General features: G+C 37.0%; 1 pseudogene; it reads left to right on the forward strand.

The window, feature by feature from the left end:
• Positions 1-5650: 5650 nt before the first annotated feature.
• On the forward strand, positions 5651-7989 carry LOC110291808 (SNW domain-containing protein 1 pseudogene; annotated as a pseudogene).
• The last annotated feature ends 2578 nt before the right edge of the window (positions 7990-10567 follow it).

Consider the following 10567-nt stretch of genomic DNA (forward strand, 5'->3'; position numbering starts at 1 on the left):
AGGTTAGTGTAATGAATAAAGTTAGAAAACACAGGGAATCAAACACAAAAATCTGTGAATTTCTAGAAGAAAAGTATAAAAACAATCAAATAAAAGTACTAAAGTACTTGTACAAATAATAAGCAAAATCAATGTGAGTCACCAAATGAACATCTATAGTGTTTGGGAAAGAGAGGCATCCTAAAAATGTTCTTGGTTGGACCAAGTAAAGATGGTGGAGCTGAAGTTCACTTAAAACATAACTTTACTGCTATCATTTGACTGATTTTTTTATGTCAAAATTATATATGGAGAATATATAAAAAGTAACAAAATGATAGAAAGCACATTTATTTATTTCATAAATGATGCTTTTCACTGTACTGTGCTTTGGGACAGAGCTGGCAGCATCCCACTGAGACTCAACACCATTCTTCACCTTAGTGCCTTCCCTGCTAAGGACACTGTGGTACCTGATGATGAGGTCACTAAGCATGCTTCACCAGCTGCTCTTACTCATCCGTGCTCCAAACTTCTCAAATCAAAAGTGGTGATTCATCTTTTATTTAATGATATAAAACAAATGATAAATCTATCAATAAAATATAAAAGAAAATTAAATAAACAATTAATTAGTTATTATATTTGTATATAATTATATATACATGAGTATACATATACACATTATATATAATTATATAGTTATCATTGTATTCTATAATATAAATTACATTATAATTTATATAATATTTGAATATATACAATATACAATATATAATATAGTTATATATTAGTTATGTTATATATTTATAAACTATATTATGTATTATTTATGTATATTACATTTATTACATATGATATATGACTATATATTATATACAAATATAAAATACACATAATTATAATTACAATTATAATAAGTTATTAATTAAGTGATGGAGTGAGAAATCATTCAACTTGGTGCCTGAAATATATCAAATGCTCAAAAATTATTTACTTTTATTTAAGAGAGTTTGCCCACACATCACATTTAAGTGAATAATTTAGTTCTGCTCAAATAGGATGATTTATCTCTCAAACTAACACTGGTACAGAAAATTATATTTGTTCTTTTGTTTCATGTCTAGGAATTCTTTTTTAACATGATCCTGAATGTGACTTTCTGGCCTTCATCTTTCATACCTTTTTGAAAGTATTTCAAGACTGACTTGATTACAAACATGAGGCGGTTCTCTCTCTGCTGTTTCTGACTGCCACACTGAGGTGGTTGGGTGAGTTCTCCCAGTCTGCTGTGTCCACAGCAGTCCTTGCTCTGTTTACACACAGAGAAAAATGTATATAAATATATAAGTGCATAAATGTAAGTAAAGAGAGACATCACTTAATTTTTAGCATGTAAGGAACTTATTTTACTGTATCACTGCCTTACTACCTAACTTTATGTTACCAATAATAGAGTAATACATAAGTAGCATACTAAAGATATTCTAGTTTATATATATATATATATATATATATATATATATATATATATTGGTTTCAACACATCTTTAAACTATGGGGGACTTTTGGGATAGCATTTGAAATGTAAATGAAGAAAATACCTAATTAAAAAAATTATTCAGGGTAAATGTACCTTTAGCACATGGTAGCCATGAGAAGGCCAGTATGTATGATACATGTACTCTGATGGTTTGAATAATACTAGCTGCCCCATAGGATTATATATTTGAATGTTTAGTCATTAGGGATTGCCACTTCTTAGAAGGCTTAGGAGGTGTGGCCTTATTGGGGTATGTATTGCTGTGTTGGAGGAAGTGTGTCACTGTGGAGTAGGTTTTGAGGTTTTGGAAGCTCAAGTCAGGTCCAATAGCTCCCTCTCTTCCTGCTCCCTGCAGATCAAGATATTTAACTCTCAGCTAATCTAGCACCATGTCTGCCTGAACGCCACCATGATGACAATGGACTAAGCTTTTGATACTGTAACTCAGCTTCAATTAAATGCTTTCCTTTATAAGAGCTGCTGTGGCCGTGCTGTCTCTTTACAGCAATAAATCGTCCAGATATGCACAATACATGTATTGGGTTATTTTTCTGTGTTTATTTTTGGATGTCTGAATTAAATTATTTTTATGTATCCCAGTTGTCTTCTTACTTATAATTATTTTTCTCTGATCGAATATCAGACTTTATCAAAAATTGTGAATTTTCTAAATTATTTGATAGTATTATGAACTTGGGTCTGATTTCATTAAAGTTATGAATATGGATTATTTAATGTAATGATGTAACAATGGAATATGTAATGTAATGATGCTATATATTGTCTATATTTTCTAGACACACACACACACACACACACACCTTACTTAAAATTGAGTCGATACCAAATCCATGCACTGTAGCAATGCAAAGGCACAGTCCCGAAGATAACTGCCTACATTTTTTAGTGCAGGTGCTATTTCATTGTATCAGACACATACAGCTTTGAATAATTTGTTCTATTGTGTGAAGCAGCTCTTCAACATGTGCTTTACATGTTGCTATGACTACAAAGAGTATTGAATTTAAATTTTGACAAGGTAAGATTTTTATGTTAGATCAGCACTGTTTTAAATGATTGGAGCAGTTTGGGATTGATGTAAAGTTTTACTGGAATATTTCTTTATTCAGTGTTGGAGATCAAGACCCAGAATCTAGTATATGCTGCACTAGTGTTCTACCAGTGAGCTATACCCAAAACTCTTACTTTTTACTTCTCACATAATTATTCGGTACTCATAACATGTAGCCCAGAGAGTGGCACTATTAGGAGGTATCACCTTGTTGGACTAAGTGTGTCACTGTAGCTGTGGCTTAATACCTTCGTCCTGGCTGCCTGGGAGCCAGTCTTTTCGTAGCTGTCTTCAAAACAAGAGGTTCTCCAGACCCACATATGCCTGTATGCTGCCATGCTCCTGCCTTGATAATAAATGGACTGAACCTCTGAACCTGTAAGCCAGGACCAAATAAATGTTGTTCTTATAAGAGTTGACTTGGTCATGGTTTCTGCTCACAGCAGTAAAATCCAAACAAAGGCATGATGTATGTCCAAAAATTTATGTTCTGTTGTGTTGCATGTATTAGCTTGTCAATATTTTGAATTGATTTGAAGCCCAGGTAAACTTAATGACCTGAATTACCAAACTTAAGAAAAGCAAGAGATATCTAAATTCATATTTTATAAATGAGAAAATACAGTAATAGATTATTTTCTTTTAAAGTTTTTCACATAAAGTCACTTCAGCTCATCCTCCCTCTTCTGCTTGCTAATGAGATTTCTATGCCTTGCTGACTTTGAGCAGATAAAAAACATATTGAGTACAAAGAATCTCACATCTCTTGAACTTTTTCCTGTAATGTGGAAGTGTGGCACTTCAAATACACATAGTACCTGCAAACAACTGAGAGTTTCTAAACCTGTTGAACATAAAGATCTTCACTAAAAATGAATTGAGCAAGAAAAGACTGACCATCACCCATGAATTGTCTTCCAAGTATCAGAGGTTGTTGGAGTGACGATTGGCAAGCCCATGTGTCTGGAATGATCTGTCTATATTCATGGAGGTTTACTGGGTCTCTAAGGATTCTGACTGGAGTTAGAAGTTAGGACTCATATTTTGGGAAGGAAATTTTAAATTAGTATGTCTTGACATGGTTTTGAATTTTTTCACTTTGTGAAAGATATTAACAAAAACAAAAGATAATGGTAATTTATCCCGAGCTTTTGTTCCCGCCGGCAAGAACACACTTGGGACAACTGGAATCTTCTGCAGCAAAAGCTTTATTGCTTCTTCAAGAGGGAAGACCCTGACCCCAGAAAATGGAGTCGCTTATATAGCCCTCAGCCATGGCTTTTCAGCACCTGATATGGCGTGTCAGCTCCTGATTCATCGCCCATCACCCCACTATTATGCCCCGAGAATGGGCAGTGACTAGGAGTGAGTTCACTCTTGCACCTGCATACAAGGCTTGTTTACTAGTTAGGCACAGCGGAGGCCAGTGCCATCTTATAGTGGTGATTGCTTGCGGCTCGCAATTGCTTGCAGTACGGCTCTCCACAGTAATTGATAAAACTGTTTATCAAAATGTGCAGGAATGGCTGGGTCAATGGCACAGGAGTTAAGACTACTTGTTGCTTTTAGATGACCTGGAATAAGTTCTGCTGGAATGTCCACAACTATCATAATTCCAGTTCGGGAGTACCCAGTGCCTTCTTCTGATCCCTGGGGCACCACAAACACACATTTGTGTACACACACACACACACAGGCAGAACACTTTACCACACTCTCCTAGGTTACCACTGTAATGCTCTGTAAGTTCATTTGTGCTAGAAAGTTATTTCACTCTGACATTCAACATTTTACAACACACTTGGTTTATAAAATTTATAATTAATCTGACTGACCACTTTAACTTACAAATAATATGGCTTCTTTAGAGTTATACAGAAGCTGAATGTCAATGGCTTTCTGCGTTGAGCCTAGGTATTAGTGATTAGTTTCTGAACTGGAATTACTTCACTGCCCTTTGGTAGTAATGCTGATTTTTTTTTTTCAGCTTAAATGAAACAGTCCATTGAAATCTCAATGAGGACTTAGTAGACACACATGTCTCAAGAAATAGTTAAAACTCTACACTAGCTATCACAAGGTCAGACCATATCATCTGTTAAACGGTGTTATGGTTTCACCAAATATGTCCCTCTCATTGAAAACTCGTTCCCTAGATTGTGGTTCCTTTTTAAGAGGTTCTGGAGACTTTAGGAGGAGCCAGCTGGAGGAAGTAGGAGATTGAGGACATGCCTTCAAGTTGTACCTGCTTCTGATCTCTTCTTTTTCTCTATTCCCTGTCTGCTCTGAGATCAATTACTTCCCTGTATGTCCTTGCTGCTATGATGGTTTATCCAAGCATACACATCTGTACTGGCTAGTTTTGTGCAAACTTGACACAGGCTGGAGTTATCACAAAGAAAGGAGCTTCAGTTGGGAAATGCCTCCACAAGATCCAGCTGTAAGGCATTTTCTCAATTAGTGATCCAGAGGGGAGATCCCCTTATGGGTGGTGCCATGTCTGGGCTGGTAGTCTTGGTTCTATAAGAGAGCAAGATGAGTAAGTCAGGAGAAGCAAGCCAGTAAGGAACATCCCTCCATGGCCTCTGTATCAGCTCCTGCTTTCTGACCTGCTTGAGTTCTAGTCCTGACATCCTTTGCTGATCAACAGCAATGTGGAAAGTGTAAGCTGAATAAACCCTTTCCTCCCCAACTGCTTCTTGGTCATGATATTTTGTCCAGGGATAGAAACCCTGACTAAGAAAACATACTAACAACTGTGTGTACTAAAACCGTTGAAACCATGAGACCAAACAAATACTTTCTTTGGTTTTTGTCAAGTATTTTATCATAGTGAAGAGAAGTGTAATGAACTATGGTGGTTTTGTCTATAATTTGCATTTGATTTACACAGCGTTATCAACAAAATTACTGATAGATATATTAACAGTTTGATATCTCAAAGGACAACATTTGTGACCAGGATCTAATAAAATGAAAAATAAAAGCATTGAGAACTTCATGATGTTCATTGATTCTGAAGGGTTTTTTTTTTTTCAGCTGCTCATCTGACAGGCATGGCAGGTAAGAGTGACTTAAGTAGGACAAAGGTGCCTATTAAACACCTAGCTAGCTGATTTCACACTGATTTGTGAGTGTGTGTGTTAATTGACATGTAATAAGAGAATTGGGACTTTTGTGAACATCTATCCTGTTTTATTTCTAATAAAAACACTCCTGTTGCATCTGCTGTAAATTTACATCAGAGACAGTCTTTGCACACAGTGGAGATTAGTCACATGTCTCAGTTTTGTATACATTAGATTTGAGAACCCGAAGAAAGAGATAAAGACTTTCTAAGAATCGAAAAAAAAATGTCCTATTTTGCTACTAGCTTTTGGAGTTGAAAATTATTGATTTTTACATGAGAGGAAGATAATGTACAAAAAAGTGATCACTCTTTTATTTAATATTTTCTAGTACATTTTCTTGGTTGCACTAAGAGGAGAATCAGAAAAAAGGTGACTTTGTAAAAATAAAACAACTGCCTCTTCATATGATTAAAAAAATCAATACAGGTTCATGTTCATTATATTTTACAACATTAATACATCTCTTTTGTAGACTGAATGTCACAGGTTTTATGTCAGAGACACAAATACACCTGATGGAATCATTTACATAGAACTAATATTTGTGAAGTATGGAAAGCTCCTGCTTCTTGACTCTGCAATAATTTTAAATAGACCCAAAGCACTACATTAAATAAGAATACACAAGCGGAAAAAGATGGCGCTCATCAGCTTTTTTATCTGTGTCTACTCAGCTGTCTCAGGACCATCTTGAAGCTGAAGAATGGACAAGATCACAGAGATCATGGCAGACTTCTCTGGTCTCTTCTCGAAGGGAGCCTCACCTATACGCATCTAGGAAAGGCTGGATTCAGAGACTATTAGAGGATTTTGGAGATGGAGGTGCTTTCCCAGAAATCCATGTGGCCTAGTATCCTCTGGATATGGGGTGAAAGAAAAAACTGTCAAATGCACTAGCCATTCAGTTGAATCATGAAGGGAAAATTAAATATCATGCAGTAGCTCGACAGGGGCAGTCCAAAGACAAGGTCATTTACGGCAAATACACTGACTTGATTCCAAAGAAGGTTATGACTGCAGATGACCCAGACATGCAAAGGTCCAATGAAGAGGCGATTAAAGAGATAACAGAAAAGATAAGTCGACTTGGAGAAGTCTGTGTCACAGAAGGTTGCTGCAGCCATGCCAGTTAGTGCAGCTGACATGCTGGCTCCTGCTCAGTATACCCACTATACACCAACTCAGCAAGGAGTAGCATTCAATTCTGGAGCTAAACAGAGGGATATTTGGATGGTAGAAATGCAGAAAGACCAATGGAACCTCCAAGATTCAAGATTAATAAGAAAATTCCCTGGGGACCACCATCTCCTCCTGTACCTGTAATGCACTCTCCTAGTCGGAAGATGACTATAAAGGAACAGCAAGAGTGGAAGATACCTCCTTGTATTTCCAACTGGAAGAACGCTAAGGGGTATACAATTCCAGTTGATAAAAGGCTGGCTGCTGATTGAAGAGGACCTCAGACAGTCCACATAAATGAAAATTTTGCCAAAGTGGCTGAAGCGCTATACGTTGCTGACCAGAAGGCTGGTGAAGCTGTGGAAATGTGAGCCCAAGTAGAGAGAAAGATGGCTCAAAAAGAAAAGGAGAAACACAAAGAGAAGCTTAGAGAAATGGCCCAGAAAGCCAGAAAAAGGAGAGCTGAGATCAAAACCCATGTGGAAAATGAGGGCAGAGAGGCCCGTGAAAGAGACGAAATCCATCATAACAGGTAAAAAGAGAAGCAACATGACTGTAACCTTTCCAGAGCATCTCCTGAGAAGAGGTCAAAACTACAGAGAAATGAAAATCGAGATATCAGTGAAGTCATTGCTCTTGGTATGCCCAATTCTCTAACTTCCAGTGAAGTTCAGTATGACCAAAGGCTCTTCAACCAATCCAAGGATATGGACAGTGGATTTGTAGGTGGAGAAGATAAAATTTACAATGTTTATGATCTGACCTGGAGAGGTGGGAAAGATATGGCTCAGTGTGTCTACAGGCCCAGTAGAAATCTGGACAAGGACATGTATGGTGATGACTTCGAAACCAGGATTAAGACCAACAGATTTGTTCCTGATAAGGAGTTTTCTGGTTCAGACTGTAGACAGAGAGGCTGAGAAGAACCAGTTCAGTTTGAGGAATATCTTTTTGGTTTGTACAAGTTTTTGGAAGAAGCAAAAACAGCACGGTGGGTGGTCCTAAAAGACCCTCCGATGGCAGTTGCCCCAAGGAATAGGAGCATGAAGGCAAGAAGCAGAGGAAGGAGGAGATGGGTCTCTTAAAACTAAATCTGAAATATACAGCAGAGGATTGCCTGGTCTGGCCTCAGTGAGAGACAATCTACCTACCCCTCCAGACACTTGAGATGCCAGGGAGTTGGGAGGTCTGGCAGGTGGGAGTGGGGACATCCTCTTGGAAATGGGGGACGGGGAATGGAATGAGAACTCATCGAGAGATGACCAGGAGGGGGATAAAGACTGGAATGTTAAAAAAATGATTAAAGATAAAAAAAAACCCTTGGTGATAGATCCCAGTACTCCTTTTTATTCCAGGAGATAGGTGCATTGATTATTCTATTTCAGAGTAGTTTGGTGTGTGTGTGTGTGTTTTTGTTTTTTAAAGGATGGGTTCTGTTTGTGCTTCTCCAATCTTGCAGCACTTACAGAAAACACTGCCCCACAAAGAATTGAGACTACTTTCTTGTATGTGACACTTACTAATCCAGGGGTAAAATTTTCTGTAAGAACTTTATGAGTAAACTTTATGAGTAACATCATCCCAGATGGTGAGTGGAATAATGTCTACATACTGAAACTATGCTAGCAGATGCATTTGCCCTGTTGTGTTCTTCCTTGCCATGTGGGAACTAAGGTCTTGCTTAGTACACCTCGTTTCAAATAAAGACATGCAGAAGAAAAAAAAAAGAATACACTTAGCTGTTGGAGATAGGATGGAAGACTATATGAGCAGCATTTCAAAGAAGGGACAGCTGATTAACTGGACAATTTGTTTTCACTGGAAAAGCCAATCAGCTGTGTAGATGAATTAGAAATCAAAATTAGACTTAAGAAACAAAACTGAGCAACAGAAATCCAAACAACCCAATGTTACAGGAAACTCCAAAGTCAGTTACATATGGATGCCTAAGGCTTCACCCCACAGGTAGACTATAACAGAAGTCATTGTAGAGGGAGAATGTAGACACAAGGAAGCCAGTTCACCTGGATGTTGCCTACTTGTGGTTGAGGAATGCGGTCAGCCTTGCTAGGAAAAAGTAACAGTCCCTAGATTGCCATAAGATTGGCTCCACCTTTGTAAATACATTTGAACACTGGAGTTATTTTTTTCTTAATTATCTGTTTGTTGTTTCCAGTCTACTGGAGTCTTCTATGTAGCATGTCAGTGACTCTTCTCATGTTTTCTAAGGAGTCCTTCCTTGCCCCACATTCCGAAAGGTTTTCTTTTGCTATTAAGAATTTGTTTTATTTTTCATGTATTTGTAAGAACATGTGTCTGTATTTGTACGTCCCATGTCTGGGAGTGTCTGCAGAGTAAAAAAAAAAAAAAACACTCTTCAGGTGGAGTAATAATTAAGTGTGAGCTGCCCTGTGGCTGCTGAGAACCGAACCTGGATCCTTTGAAAGAGCTCTGAACTCTAGTGGCATCTGCCCAGTCTGTATGCAGAGTTTTCTATAGCTTGTATATTTTCCTATAATATTTATTTAAGTTAAAGTTTTCTGATGATGACTTTGGGCTCTCAAAAGGATGTGTATTTCCAGAGACAGCCCTGTTTCCAAAGTTGACCTCCCATAGCATTTTATTCACCAACTAATCACTGGCAAAGGGGAATTCTATTTTCATATTTGCCCTCCCTAGTAGGTCTATTCCCCTAAGACCAAAAGAATTTTAAGTAGTAATTGACCAACAGTATTAATTATCACAAACAGATATTTCCTCTGTATTAGACACTACATAGGAAATTATATACATTTTAATTCTTGTAATCTCCAACTTACAAGGCCCCTGCTCTCATTGCAGGAGGAGAGATTTCAGAAGGAGATAGATTTCTGTAAACAGAACAAGAAGAGGGAAAACTCATGCAACATAAACTGCCATCAGTGCCTGCAATGGAATGCTGTATAATTGATGGCATAAAATAAGTGTGCAATTATGCTACTTACATTTGTCCAATAAATTTATTTAAAGCTGCTCACAAGAGAGTTACAAATAATGACATAACTCTATTAGCAGAATAAAGGAGGGAAGGGAGACTAAAGGAGTTTGCAAATTAAACAATATCTTTATTTTCTGGGTAAAAGCTGTATAAATCACTATTTAAGTAACTTAGCAAATATTTATCTATCCAAGAGTATATTTTTAGATAAAGGATATTTGAGGAGAAGAATATACAGGAAATTAAGAGATTATTTTTTCCTGTTCACAGCAGGACAGGATATAACAACAAATAAAAGAAACATAGCTGCTTTTATGCCAAGTAAAAATATCCTATTTTGGCCTTTAAAAACATTGTGTACATAGTTGATCAAAATTTGAACATTCCAGTCTCTTTCCTACAATGCTTTTCAGTAAGATGAACAGTTAGCTGCCATCATAACAGGTCTTTTATTTCCTGCTTGAGTGTATTAAAAAAAGAAGAAATCTATCCAACTTGAAACCTGTAATCTCTCATTTTAGTTTCTTTGATGCATTTAGCAATAAAAACTGAATCACAACATCTTCAATTTACATTATGATTCAGTGAGGTTGCCCCAACACTAAACTTTGAAATAGACTCTGGTAAGATTCCCATGTAAGGATGTTCAAGCTAAGTACATAATCTTTAGTGAATGCCTGTCCATG

Source organism: Mus caroli, unplaced genomic scaffold (genome assembly GCF_978045245.1).
Source record: "Mus caroli unplaced genomic scaffold, Mus_caroli_1 scaffold_3, whole genome shotgun sequence".
In the NCBI taxonomy this organism is placed as follows: Eukaryota; Metazoa; Chordata; class Mammalia; order Rodentia; family Muridae; genus Mus; species Mus caroli.